The sequence below is a fragment of the Erinaceus europaeus genome, chromosome 8 (genome assembly GCF_950295315.1).
Source record: "Erinaceus europaeus chromosome 8, mEriEur2.1, whole genome shotgun sequence".
NCBI lineage: Eukaryota > Metazoa > Chordata > Mammalia > Eulipotyphla > Erinaceidae > Erinaceus > Erinaceus europaeus.
Window position 1 is genome coordinate 13,526,609 of NC_080169.1, and position 13,409 is coordinate 13,540,017.

Genomic DNA, 13,409 nt, shown 5'->3' on the forward strand with positions numbered 1-13,409 from the left:
ATAATGGTTTTGCAAAGAGATTCTTATGAATGAGGCTCAACGTTTCAGGTTCAAACACCGCCCCCCCCCCCACCATCAGCCAGAGCTGAACAGTACTCTGGTTAAAAATAAAAACAAAAACAGAAACAGAAAATGTTAGAGCTATAAGGTGAGTAAGGCAGCCCTGGGGCTGGTCGGACCTTCCTCATCTAATGGCTGCAGCAAGCTCTGTATTCTGTGAGTCTCAGCTTTCTCAAAAACTCAGAACAGCCTCTCTTTCCCTTCCTCCTCAGCTTTGACGGGATAAAAAAAATTCCATTAATATAAGCAAGTACATTGTAAAAAGAGAAACACTGGGCAAAAATAGCAGTGTCCTTTTAGCCAGCTTTCAATCTTGATCTCCAAATTCTATTTGCAGAGAGAATAAGAACACAAAAGGACTTTGGAAAGAGCTCAGACTACAGTGGATGGTTTGATAGGATTCTCTAAGTAATGCCAGCCCAGGGCCAAGCAGCAGCTCAAACATCACTGTGGGCAAGGAAGGGCTTGGAGTCCCCCCCCCCCCCAATTGCAGGGGGTTGGGGGTGGGGAATGCTTCACAAGCAGTGAAGTAGGTCTTCTGTATCTTTCTCTCTTCCTCTCTGTTTTCCTCTCTGCTCTCATTTCCATCTGTGCTATCCAATTAAAAGCAAAATAGGAAGGGGGAAAAAAAGTGCCAGTCACTAAAGTGATGTCTCTTTTCTGGACCTTAGCACTCAGAATAGCTACCTTGTATGGATCTCGTGGAAGCATGGAAGCTAAAAATGATACTGCATTTTTTTTTGGAGGGGTGGGGCACAGAGACCTTCATAAATGGTGGCTTCTTTTTTTTAAAAAAAAATTCTTAGTTGACATGTACTTTTTTGTTGTCATCTCCAGGGTTTCACTGCTCTGGGCTGACTTTTCAGACCCGAGTAAGAAAGGGAGAAAGGGGAAGGGGTGGGGGAAGGAGAGGGAGAAAGAAGAGAGAGATTGGCTATAGCAGTGAAAATTTCAGGGTAGACCACAAGGCAAAGTAGCACACTATCCAAGTGACTTTCTTCTTCTCCTTCTTCTTCTTCTTTTTAAATTTTCAACCTGCACTTTATTTTTAATTTTTTAAATTTTAAACTGTCACAAGGGTTATCATTGGGGCTTGGAGGCCTTCATGAAGAATACCCATTTCTGGGCCAAGTGGTGGTGCAGCTGGTTGAGTGCGCATGCTACAATGCAGGAAGAAAGCTTCACAAGTGGTGACGCTGGTCTGTAGGTGTCTCTCTGTCTTGCTGCTGTTCTCTTCCCCTTCCTCGCAATCTCTCTCTCTCTCTATGAAACAAAAGTGATATATATATATACAAAGAATACCCATTTCCTGGTGGCTGTCATTCTTTGTTTCTTAACCTTTCCTCCTCCTCCTCCTTTTTTTAAATTTTATATTTATTTATTTTCCCTTTTGTTGCCCTTGTTTTTTATTGTTGTTGTAGTTATTGTTGTTATTGATGTCGTCGTCGTTGGATAGGACAGAGAGAAATGGAGAGAGGAGGGGAAGACAGAGAAGGGGGAGAGAAAGACAGACACCTGCAGACCTGCTTCACCAGTTGTGAAGCGACTCCCCTGCAGGTGGGGAGCCGGGGGCTCGAACCTGGATCCTCATGCTGGTCCTTGTGCTTTGTGCCACGTGCGCTTAACCCGCTGCACTACTGCCCGACTCCCCTCCTCCTCCTTTTTTTACAGAGACAGAGAAATTGAGAGGGGAAGGAAGAGGGAAATAGGGAGAAAGAGACATTGGTAGCAGGACTTTCTGAAGTGTCCTCCCTTGCGGGTGGGGACTGGGATCTTGAACATGGGTCCTTCTGTGCATGGCAACATGGCAACCTGCGTGCACTACTGAACTACCCCTCAACCTGCAATTGTAACACCGTGGTACACCATCTTGGGTCACAGTTTCATGGTGTCCTGAAGGTTCTCTCCCTCGGCCCCTGCACACCTCTGCTGCAAATCTCCTTCCTGTCTGGCAGACTGGAAATGTGCCCTAGTGGCTTGGGCTTGAAGTTGTGTTCTGTTTATAATTCATTTTTACTCATTGGAAAACAGTTCATTAAAAATGCAACTGGGGCTCCACTGGCCTTGGACAGGGATGTGGGAGAGCACATTATTATTTTAGTAAAAATATGAATAATAAAGTAAGTCATAACATAGCACTGAATATAGTCGATACATGTTTACTGGATTAAGACAAACATGATATAGCTCAGATAATTTGTTATCACTTTGATGTATTTTCTGGAGAAATATCTGTTCTGTATTATATATATATTTGTTTTAATTGAAGAAAATAGATGCATACAGTAAAGCACCTAAACAAAAAGAGAAAAAAGGGTCTCTTGATCCTCTGTGCTCTTAGCCCTCTCTAAAAGTACCACTATTTATAATTCCATGTGTATCTTTTCAAATATGTCAGGCATATTCTAACATTTGTGTGTTAATTCTTTTTTTTTTTTTTTTTGCCTCCCGGGTTATTGCTGGGGCTCGGTGCCTGCACTACGAATCCACTGCTCCTAGAGGCCATTTTTTCCCTCTTGTTGTCCTGGTTGTTTATTGTTGTTGTTATTGCTGTTGTTGTGGGATAGGACAGAGAGAAATCGAGAGAGGAGGGGAAGACAGAGAGAGGGAGAAAAAGATGATACCTGCAGACCTGCTTCACTGCCTGTGAAGTGACTCCCCTGCAGATGGGGAGTCGGGGGCTTTAACCCGGATCCTTATGCCGGTCCTTGTGCTTGGCTGCCATGTGCGTTTAACCAGCTGTGCTATTGCCCGGTCCCTTAAGTTTTTGTTCTTAAAATAGTTATTAATGAGAAAGGAGAGAGAGCAAACCAGAGCATATCACACTGGCATATGCAATGCTGGGAATCAAACTCAGGAGCACATACTTGAGGGCCCAACACTTTATCCTGTGTTACCTCCTAGACCACAAACGCTATTTTATTTTATTTTATTTTTACCAGATCACTGCTCAGTTCTGGTTTATGGTGATAATAGGGGATTGAATTTGGGACTTCAGAGCCTCAGGCATGTTTGTATAATCCCAGCCTGTTGTATAACCTTTATACTCTTTCCCCTGCTTCAAGCTCCTTGATTTTTTTTTTTTTTTAATATAGAAAGGTTTAAGTTTCTGCCCCATCTAGTAAAAACCAGTCTTTTTGTCCCTGGAACTAGTGTCCTACAACCCTGTTTGAAGTCTTTGGTGTGGCTGGATTACTGGGACCCTTAAAGTTGAGAGTAGTTTAAACCACAAGTCACAGTGACTACACAACTGCTACAGAGACAAAGAGAAACTGAGAGGGGGAGGAAGAGGGAGGTAGGGAGAAGGAGATCTCGCACGATTTCACTACTTGTGAAGTGTCCCCCCCCCCCCCCCCTTGTAGGTTGGGGACATGGCAATCTGGATGCACCACTGAACTACCCCTCAACCTGCACTTATAACAGCATGGCGCAGCTAGCTTCTGGCCTGTAGAGGGGGAAATAGATGCTCCCCCAATGGGTGGTTTTGAGTACTGAGACAAGGGCAGTGGGTGTTTCCACTGAAGGTTTCACTGAGGCCCTCTGGTTGGGTGGGAGGATGAAATCCGGTCTGGGGGCTTGAACCAGGGGCCTCAGAGCCTCAGTCATGCGAGTCTCTTCGCATAACCGTTACGCTATCATTCTCGCCCACCACCCTCCTCTGTATCTCCTTGCTTCATGCCTTCACCTCTCCTCCCAGCCCCGCCTCCTGTGTGTCCCCACTGTCCCTCCCAGCCTCTAGCGCCCCGCCCCGCCCCGCCCCGCCCCGCCCCGCCCCGGCTCTTCCTGGGCGTCTCTTCTAAAACCCGGCGCGGATTTCCGGCCGGGAGTTGCGCCGCGCAGGCGCAGAGCAGAGCCGGCGCGGTCGCCTGTCGGAAGCTGCAGCTGGGAGCCGGGACGCGGCCACTCGGGCTGCCCCGCCGCTGCCGCCGCCGCTAGCCCGTTGGCCGCCGGCTGTGTAAGTGCAAAAGCGGGGACTCCTCGCAGGAGCTAGGCCGGCTGCGGGGAGGGCTGCGCAGGACACGACGGGCGCGAGGCGGCGGGTGTCCCGCTTAGGGCTGGCCCAGCTCACACCTGTCCGGGCCACCTGCCCCCGTCCGGGTCCCGTGTGCACCTGCCCGGCGCCCTCTCACCCCCGTGCAGGGTCGCGCCGCCGCCTGCGGGCTTCGGGGCACATCTGCTCGGTCCTGGCAGCCCCTCGGTGCCCTGCAGCCGTCCCAGCCCCTCTTCCGCCACCGGGGGTCTCCTCGCTCCGGCTTCCTCCGCTGGTCCTCCAGCGGCACCTGAGCTGCGCGCGGGGCCTCCGCGGCCGGGGTTGGGGACCTGGCCGGGGGTCCCTCCGGGGTCGTCCCCCAGTTGCTGCTGCCTCCTCGTCCTGCTCCCTGTTCCCGGGGGGCGTCTCACCCCGGATTTGTAAACGCGGACGAGTCCGGGGCCAGGAAGTGTCAGCCCCCAGCCGGCTGCTCCGGCTGCGCGTCCGCCCGCCCCCGAGCGCCCGCCCCGAGCCCAGGTGCTTTGCACTTGGGGGTTTTCTGGTGGCGGGATGGGGGCGCTGGTGTTTGATTCGCAGGTTTTTAATGGAGAGCGGAATTCAGGTGTGGAAAGCAGGAGACCAGAAGGCATGGTGCCATGACATCCTTCTTTCCTTCCTTCCCACCCCACTGGAAACCAGCGACCACGGACTCAACAAAACGAAACAGCAAAGAGTTGTAGTCACTTCTTAGTGCAGCCAACCTATTATTTGCTAACATGAAACAGCAGCAGACTCAGGGAAATTGCAGTCTTAAAGTTCTGGCAAGGCTTGTTTTTCTCAAATTGTGTAGCAGACTAGTAGGATAGAGGGAAAATAGTTAAAAAAAAAAAGTTCTACTGAGATATTGTTCAGATAACATAGAATTTACTCATTTCAATGTAGTCCGAACCCCCACCATTTACATGGTTGTAGAACAGTTACCTTTCACAACATTTTCGTCACTGCAAAAAGAAACCCTATACTATGCCAGTCGTTCATTATTCTCTCATCTCACAGCCCCTGGCAGCTACAAACTGTCTTTTTCTGAAGGTTTGTCATGATTTCATATAAATCCGTCGGACAGCATGCACTTTTTTGTGACTGATTCTTTTCACTCTGTGTGATGTTTTCAAATTTCATCCTTATTATAGTAGTATCTATAGCTTGTTCCTCATTATGTCTGAGTAAGATTCTGCCACAGATAAACCACATTTTGTTTCTGCGTTCAACCGGTATATTTGTGTTTTTCCTTTTTTTTTTGCTCGCAGGGTTATCGTTGAGACTTGATGCCTGCACTATGAATCCACTTCTCCTGGAGGCTATTTTTTCCCCTTGTTTATTGTTGTTATTGTTGGCTAGGACAGAGAAATCGAGAGAGGTGGGGAAGACAGAGAGAGGGAGAGAAAGACACCTGCAGACTGCAGACCTGCTTCACTGCTTGTGAAGGGGAACCCCCTGCAGCTGGGTAGCCGCGGGCTTGAACGTGGATCTTTACTCTGGTCTTTGTGCTTCGGGCCATGTGCACTTAACCCGCTGCACTACCACCTGGCCCCCGTTTTTCCTCTTTTTAATTCTAATTGTAAGGGCACTTTTTCTCTCTCTCTCTCTCTATATATATATATATATTAAATTTTTATATTTATTGATTTATTCCCTTTTGTTGTCCTTGTTTTATTGTTGTAGTTATTATTGATGTCGTTGTTAGGACAGAGAGAAATGGAGAGGAGGGGAAGACAGAGAAAGACAGACACCTGCAGACCTGCTTCACCGCCTGTGGAGCGACGCCCCTGCAGGTGGGGAGCCGGGGGCTCGAACCGGGATCCTTACGCTGGACTTTGCGCTTTGTGCCACGTGCGCTTCACCCGCTGCACTACTGCCCGACTCCCTCTTTTTACATTTTTTTTGAAGTTTTATTTATTTTCCCTTTTGTTGCCCTTGTTGTTTTTAATTGTTGTTATTGTTATTGTTGTTGCCGTTGTTAGGACAGAGAGAAATGGAGAGAGGAGGGGAAGAGAGACACTTGCAGACCTGCTTCACCGCTTGTGAAGCGACTCCCCTACAGGTGGGGAGCCCGGGGCTTGAACCGGGTTCCTTAGACCGGTCCTTGCGCTTTGCGCCATGTGCGCTTAACCCACTGTGCTACCGACTTTTTACATTTTTTAAATTAGTGATTTAATAATGATTTCCAAGCTTGTAAGATACAAAGCAGGACAAATTGCTTAATAAATAGGAACCCAAAAATAGGAACAGAGCAGATGAAATTAGGGGTCTTCAGGTAGGAAGAAGCTAGCAAGTCTGTTTTAGGTATGTTCCATGGAGCCTATAACTTTAGTAATTTTTGCCTGAGCTTGATAACTAACATGTAGGTGGACTGAAAATATTGTCTGGGGAGATGGTGTCAAAATTGAGAATAGGGCTAGAAAGCTGAATTAGGAAATTAGCTCATGAGGAAAGTATATAAATACAATTAACTGTTTACCTCATTGATTTGACCTAGGTGTAACCTCTGGGTCACTGTCAGTCTGAGCTTGTGCAGTCCATGTGTGGGACATATCTTCAAATTTTTTTAAATGACTTATTTATTTATTGGGTAGAAACAGAGAAACTGAGCTGGAAGAAGGAGTTAGAATAGGAGAGAGAAAGACACCTGTAGCAAGGCTTCATCACTTGTGAAGCCTTCCCCCATAGGTGGTGACATGCAGCTTGAACCTGGGTCCTTGTACGTGGTACAGTGCTCTCAACCAAGTGCACCACCATTTGGCCCCTATAATATGAACACACACACAGTGAGAGAGGTAAAGAAGGAGAGAGAGAGAGAGACAGAGACAGAGACACTAGAGCACTGCTGGCTGTGGTTTATGGTGGTGCTGGGGATTGAACCTGGGACCTCAGAGCCTCAGGCATGTAAGTCTTTTGCTTACCCATTATACTTTCTCCCAGGCCCTTTCAATCTCTTTTATATGTAACCAGGAACAAAACTGTTTATATAATAGCTGTTTAATCTCAGGAGTGACTACTGAATTGATAAAACATATACATATATACTTACTTTTATTTTTTTGACTAGAGTACTGCACAGTTCTGGTGGGAATGGGGGTGGAGCCTGGAATCCTTTGCATGCAAGTTCTGTGTGCTACCACTGCACATCTCCCTATCCTGGAATACCTATGTGTTTTTAAATATATATATATATATATATATATATATATATATATATATACCACAGCACTGGTTATCCCTGGTTTATGGTGCTGTGAGGGATTGAACCTGGGAATTTGGAGCCTCAAGCATGAGAGTCTCTTTGCATAATCCTTATGCTATCTACCCCTCCCCTTTTTAAAAATTTTTATTAGTGATTTAATATTGATTTACAAAATTATATGATAACAGCGCTATAATGCCATACGTTTCTCGCTATAATGCCATACGTTTCTCGCCTCCAGAATCCCATGTTCCCATTCCCTCCATTGGAAACTGCATTAGTTCTCCCAAGATCGCAGATATGGGTTGGGTAACTATCTAGTATCGTTTTTTATTTACTAGATAGAGACAGCTAGAAATTGAAAGGAAACAAGGGGATAGAGAGGAAGAGAGAGGGAGACACATGCAGCACTGCTTTACCTCTTGCAAAGCTTTCCCCCTGCAGGCCAGGAGCTTGAATCCCGGCCCTTGCACATTGTAATGTGTACTCAATCAGGTGCGCCACCACCCAGCCCCATAACTATATCTATATAGCCCTATCTATCTATCTACTTTTTTTTTTGCCTCCAGGGTTATTGCTGTGGCTCAGTGCCTGCACCATGAATCTACTGCTCCTGGAGGCCATTTTTTATTTCCCCTTTTGTTGCCATTGTTGTTTTTTATTGTTGTAGTTATTATGTTGTTATTGATGTCGTCGTTGTTGGATAGGACAGAGAGAAATGGAGAGAGGAGGGGAAGATAGGGGGAGAGAAAGACAGACACCTGCAGACCTGCTTTACCGCCTGTGAAGCGACGCCTCTGCAGGTGGCATATTTTCTCTGCATATTTTCAGCCTGGAACAAAAATGAACATGAAGTTTTCTGAGCTTCAGGGGAAAGATTTACTGAGCTATGCCATAGATTTGATTGTTAGTATGATTTCCAGTGCCAAGCTGAAACTGAAAGGGATTCAGAGTGATCATGGGGTACAGGTGACTTAGAAGCATAGTTCAGGTTTCATAGGTTGGTAAATTTTAGCACACAGGAGGGTGGTGGTGGGGTTGTCAATTTTAACTTTTGCCTAGTTAGTGCAGTGGGAAAACCACTATTATTTGTTCTCACCATCATTTTATAAAAAAGTTTAAAGAAAAAAAATTTTTTTTTATTGCCACCAGGGTTATTGCTGGGACTCAGTGCTGGCACTACAAATCAACTGCTCCTGGGGGTTAAGTGCAGGTGGCGCAAAGCACAAGGACCAGCCAAAGGATCCCGGTTTGAGCCCCCTGCTCCCCACCTGCAGGGGAGTCACTTAGAAGCGGTGAAGCAAGTCTGCAGGTGTCTGTCTTTCTCTCCCCGTCTTCCCCTCCTCCATTTCTCTCTGTCCTATTCAACGATGATGACATCAGTAACAATAACAATAATAAGTACAACAATAAAGCAACAAAGGCAACAAAAGGGAATAAATAAATAGATAATTAAAAAAATCAACTGCTCCTGATGTCTATCCCCTCCCCCCCCAGTTTGACAGGACAGAGAGAAATTGAGAGGGTTGTGGAGGATAGAAAGTGAGAGAGATAGACACCTGCAGACCTGCTTCACTGCAGGTGTGGGTGCGGACCTCCAACCTGGATCCTTGTGCTTGGTGATATGTATGCTTAACAAATTGTGCCACCACCAGCCCCTAAAAGAATGTTTTAAAACACACACACACACACACACACACACACACACACACACACACACACACACACACACACACACACTTCATAACCTGCCTGGATAGCCTGAGGGTGCTTCTTCCTGAGCAAGTGCTCTCTGGGTTGGAGAGAACTCAACTGGAGCCAACCTAGGCTGCTGCGTGGGAGAAGGATGTGCAAAAGCGTTGCAGGAGATAGACTCTAGAACTCTGGGAGCCGGAAAGCAATCCCAAATGTGTTAAAACAGAAGAGCAGCTGTATATATACCAAGTAGGATGGAAACAGGATGTGACATAGAGAGGGTGGAGCGAAAAAAGACTGGTGGAAATCAGGGTGTGACAAGGAGAGGGGACGGAGCAAAAAGACATGGTGAACCTGTGGGGATGAAACCAATGCCCTGGAGGCAGGGTGGTGCTTAGTTAACAGTGGTTATGTAAATAGACCGCAGCTTTAAGTGGGAATCAAACCAATGCCCTGCAGGCATGATGGTGCTTAGTTAAGCAGGACTAGAGACCGAAGCTTTAAGCCAGGGGAAGCTGGCATACTACCCAACAATAACCTAAAGAAAAAAAAAATCACAAGTTACTATTTATAAAGCTCATTAAATCTCTACCCAAATTTATTCTTATGAATATCTCACACATTAAACTTTTTTGGAGGGCCTGGGTTGTGGCGCACCTGGTGAAACACGTTACCATGCACAAAGACTTGGATTGGAGACTCCCTTCCCCCGACGTTCCCCATCTGCAGGGGGAAGCTTCATGAGCGGTGACGCAAGTATTGCAGGTGTTTCTGTCTCCCTCTGTTTTTCCACTGCGCTACTTCCTGGGCCACTTGCTCACGTTCTGATGGGTTATATATGTCACTCATAAGTTTCCCTTGGTACTGGTGTCATAGATCAGGGAACTCTGTCCTTTCTTACTGCTCTGTAATGACACCTTTCCCATATTTCAATCTACTGTGTATATATATGTCGCTCTGATTCTGGGCCTGATGACATTTCATTTTTCTTTTTTTTTAAATTTATTTTTTTTTAATATTTCTTTTATTTATTTATGAGAAAGACAGGAGGAGAGAGAGGAAGAACCAGATATCATTCTGCCAGGTACATGTGCTGCCAAGGATTGAACTCAGGACCTCATGCTTGAGAGTCCAGTGCTTTATCCACTGTGCTACCTCCTGGACCTGTGCATTTCATTTTTTTTCTCTCTCTTTTTAAAAAAAGTATTTATTATTTCCTTTTTGTTGCCCTTGTGTTGTTATTGTTGTTGTAGTTATTATTGTTGTTATTGATGTCATTGAAGTTGAACAGGACAGAGAGAAATGGAGAGAGGAGGGGAAGACAAAGAGGGGGAGAGAAAGACAGACACCTGCAGACCTGCTTCACTGCTTGTGAAACGACTCCCCTGCAGGTGGGGGGCTTGAACTGGGATCCTTATGCCCGTCTTTGCACTTTGTGCCTCATGCGCTTAACCCGCTGTCTGACTCCCTGTTCTCTCTTTTTTTTGGGGTAGGTAGTGGGGGAGGTTTGCTGGGTATGAAACCCTAGGCCCACATACTTGTTTTACCATTGGACTTCCCTGCCTCCATCTTTCTCTTTAGTTTATACTGTGCTAGCTGGTGCTCGCTTCGACAGCACATACCCTGTGCTAGCTGTAGCCTTTCATCTGTCCACTGATTCATCGAGGTACACTTTACACACCTTGCTGTCCACTTTGTTTTCACAGAGCTGTATGGCCATCACCACAATTGATTTTAGAAAATTCCACCCTCCTCCTCCCCCGACCAGAAATCCTGTACCTTGCCAACAGTTACACCTAGTCTTGCGCTACAGTGAGACAAATGCTCCTTCCCGTGGAATTCTCTACAGATTTCCTGACTGCATTTATTTGTTTATTTGTTTATTGATTTATTCCCTTTTGTTGTCCTTGTTGTTTCATTGTTGTAGTTATTATTGATGTCATCATTGTTGGATAGGACAGAGAGAAATGGAGAGAGGAGGGGAAGATGGGGAGAGAAAGACAGACACCTACAGACCTGCTTCACCGCCTGTGAAGTGACTCCCCTGCAGGTGGGGAGCCGGGGGCTTGAACCAGGACCCTTACGCTGGTCCTTGCACTTTGTGCCGTGTGCGCTTAACCCGCTGTGCTACCGCCCGACCCCCAGATTTCCTGACTTTTTAAACATTTTTTAAAACATTTTTTCCCCCATGGAGAGACCATAGCTCTGGCTGTGGCATATGGTATTGAACCTGGGACCTCAGGTATGTAAATCTTGTGCACTACCATTGTGCTATCTCCTGGGCCTCTAGGCCATTCTTGACCATACATTAGCTTGTTACATTTTCTGAAAACTGGTTGACTTTTCTAGTTAGGGTTGCACTGAATCTTTATATCTACTTGGAGAGGATTAACATGCTTATGGTATTTATTCTCTCCCCTCAGGATGTACTCATTACCCTCTCCTTTCATCTGTAAAAGAGTCTAGCTCATGGGGAATCCTCATCAAATGTTGGCTGTGTGAACAAAAAGCCTTTATACATCATTTGTTTCAATTGTTGGCCTTTCACAAAAGAACCTCAGTGAAACTCTGTGACTCACTTAAGGTCACACAGAGGGACAGCTAGTACTTGGTATTTGCAATGAGCGTTCTCTGCCACCCACTGTCAGGGAGATGGCAGCAGCCTTTTTGCTAGTGACATGTGCTTTTTAAATCTCATATATTTAATCTTATCTACAGTGACCTGGGAGATGGTAGAATGAATAAGGCATTGGGCCCTCAAGCATGAGGAACTGGGTTCATTCCCTGGTATCACATGTACCAGAATGATGCTCTGGTGTTCTGTCTCTCTTTCTTGTAAATAAATGAATCTTAAAAAAATAATCGATATTGGGGTAGCTTGTATCGTTCCTACTCGTGACCATAGAATGTGAGCTCAGATCTACAGGGATGCAGAGGTCACATAGGCTCCTAAGCTGAATATGGGTCCCATATCACATCAAATCATTGGGGTTTACAGTCAACAATATCTATACACCTTTCAAATATTTGGGAGCTATTCTCTTCCCCTGATCCAGCTTTCTGGTCCTTCTGCCAGCCATGACACCACCTCCCCAGACAATATTTAGGATCCACCTGCATATCAGATTTCAAGCCTGGGCAAAAAAAAAAAAAAACTAGTATAGCCATAGGCCCTTTGGAATATAACTAAAATAGGCCTACTAGCTATCTACAAAATGGAGGGCCCCTCAACTTTTCATCTGCACTATTCTAGCCTTTAGGTCCATGATTGGTCAACAATTTGTTTGGCTTTGTATGTTAACTCTGTTGTAAACCACCAGGTTCCATGATGCCGACCAGACTTCCCTGGACAGACAACCCCACCAATGTGTCCTGGAGCTCCACTTCCCAAGAGCCCTTCCCCACTAGGGAAACAGAGAGACAGGCTGGGAGTATGGACTGACCTGTCAACGCCCATGTTCAGCGGGAAGCAATCACAGAAGCCAGACCTTCAACCTTCTGCACCCCACAGTGACCTTGGGTCCATACTCCAGGAGGGATAAAGAATAGGAAAGCTGGGAGTTGGGCGGTAGTGCAGCGGCTTAAGCACAAGTGGCACAAAGCACAAGGACCGGTGTGAGGATCCCGGTTTGAGCCCCTGGGATCCTCACCACCTGCTTCACAAGTGGTGAAGCAGGTCTGCAAGTGTCTGTTTTTCTCTCCCCCTCTGTCCTCCCCTCCTCTCTCAATTTTTCTCTGTCCTATCCAACAACAACAATAATAATAACAACAAAAATGGGAAAAGGTGGCCACCAGGAGAAGTGGATTCATATAGTGAAGGCATCAAATCCCAGCGATAACCCTGGAGACAAGAAAAGCAATAGTAATTATACAAGGCCCTCTATAATACTGGGCAATGACATGTCATCAAGTTATGTTTGTAGTCAATATATTTGCATCTAAAATTAAGCGGTGCAATATTAAGATGTCATAGGTTAATGAAATTGAGACGTCTGGCATCATAATGAAAATTCCAACTCTCACTATAATTTTTCTCCCTCCAAGCATGTGCTCACTGGACATTGTGTGGCAGACAGCAGGCAGTGTTCTCCCAAATACAGTGAGAGGCTCAATAACATATGTATAAGTCATATACAGGGTGTTGTCTTCCCTGCCCCCGTCTTCCTATAGTTAAGATTATTATTATTTTTACAGGATTAGTGCTGGGGCTTGGTGCCTGCACCATGAATCCTCTGCTACTAGAGGCCATTTTTCCCATTTTTGTTGCCCTTGTTTTATTGTTATTGTTGTTATAGCTGTTATTGTTGTTGGATAGGACAGAGAGAAATCGAGAGAGATGGGGAAGAGAATGAGGAGGAGAGACTGACATCTGCAGACCTGCTTCACCATCTGTGAAGCGATCTCCCCCCCCCCCCCCCCGCAGGTCCTACAGTCCTGTGCTCT

The 13,409-nt window shown here is 46.0% G+C and overlaps 1 protein-coding gene across 5 annotated transcripts in view; it reads left to right on the forward strand.

Annotated features, from left to right (window-relative positions):
• The first annotated feature begins 3,908 nt into the window (after window positions 1–3,908).
• The window catches only part of TRAPPC9 (trafficking protein particle complex subunit 9), a 633,394-nt gene continuing 623,893 nt past the window's right edge, over window positions 3,909–13,409 (forward strand). For all 5 annotated transcript variants that reach the window (XM_060195954.1, XM_060195953.1, XM_060195955.1 and 2 more), the window contains exon 1: window positions 3,909–4,015. The gene's annotated coding sequence lies outside the window, so the exon portion shown is untranslated. The remainder of the gene's footprint in view (window positions 4,016–13,409) is intronic.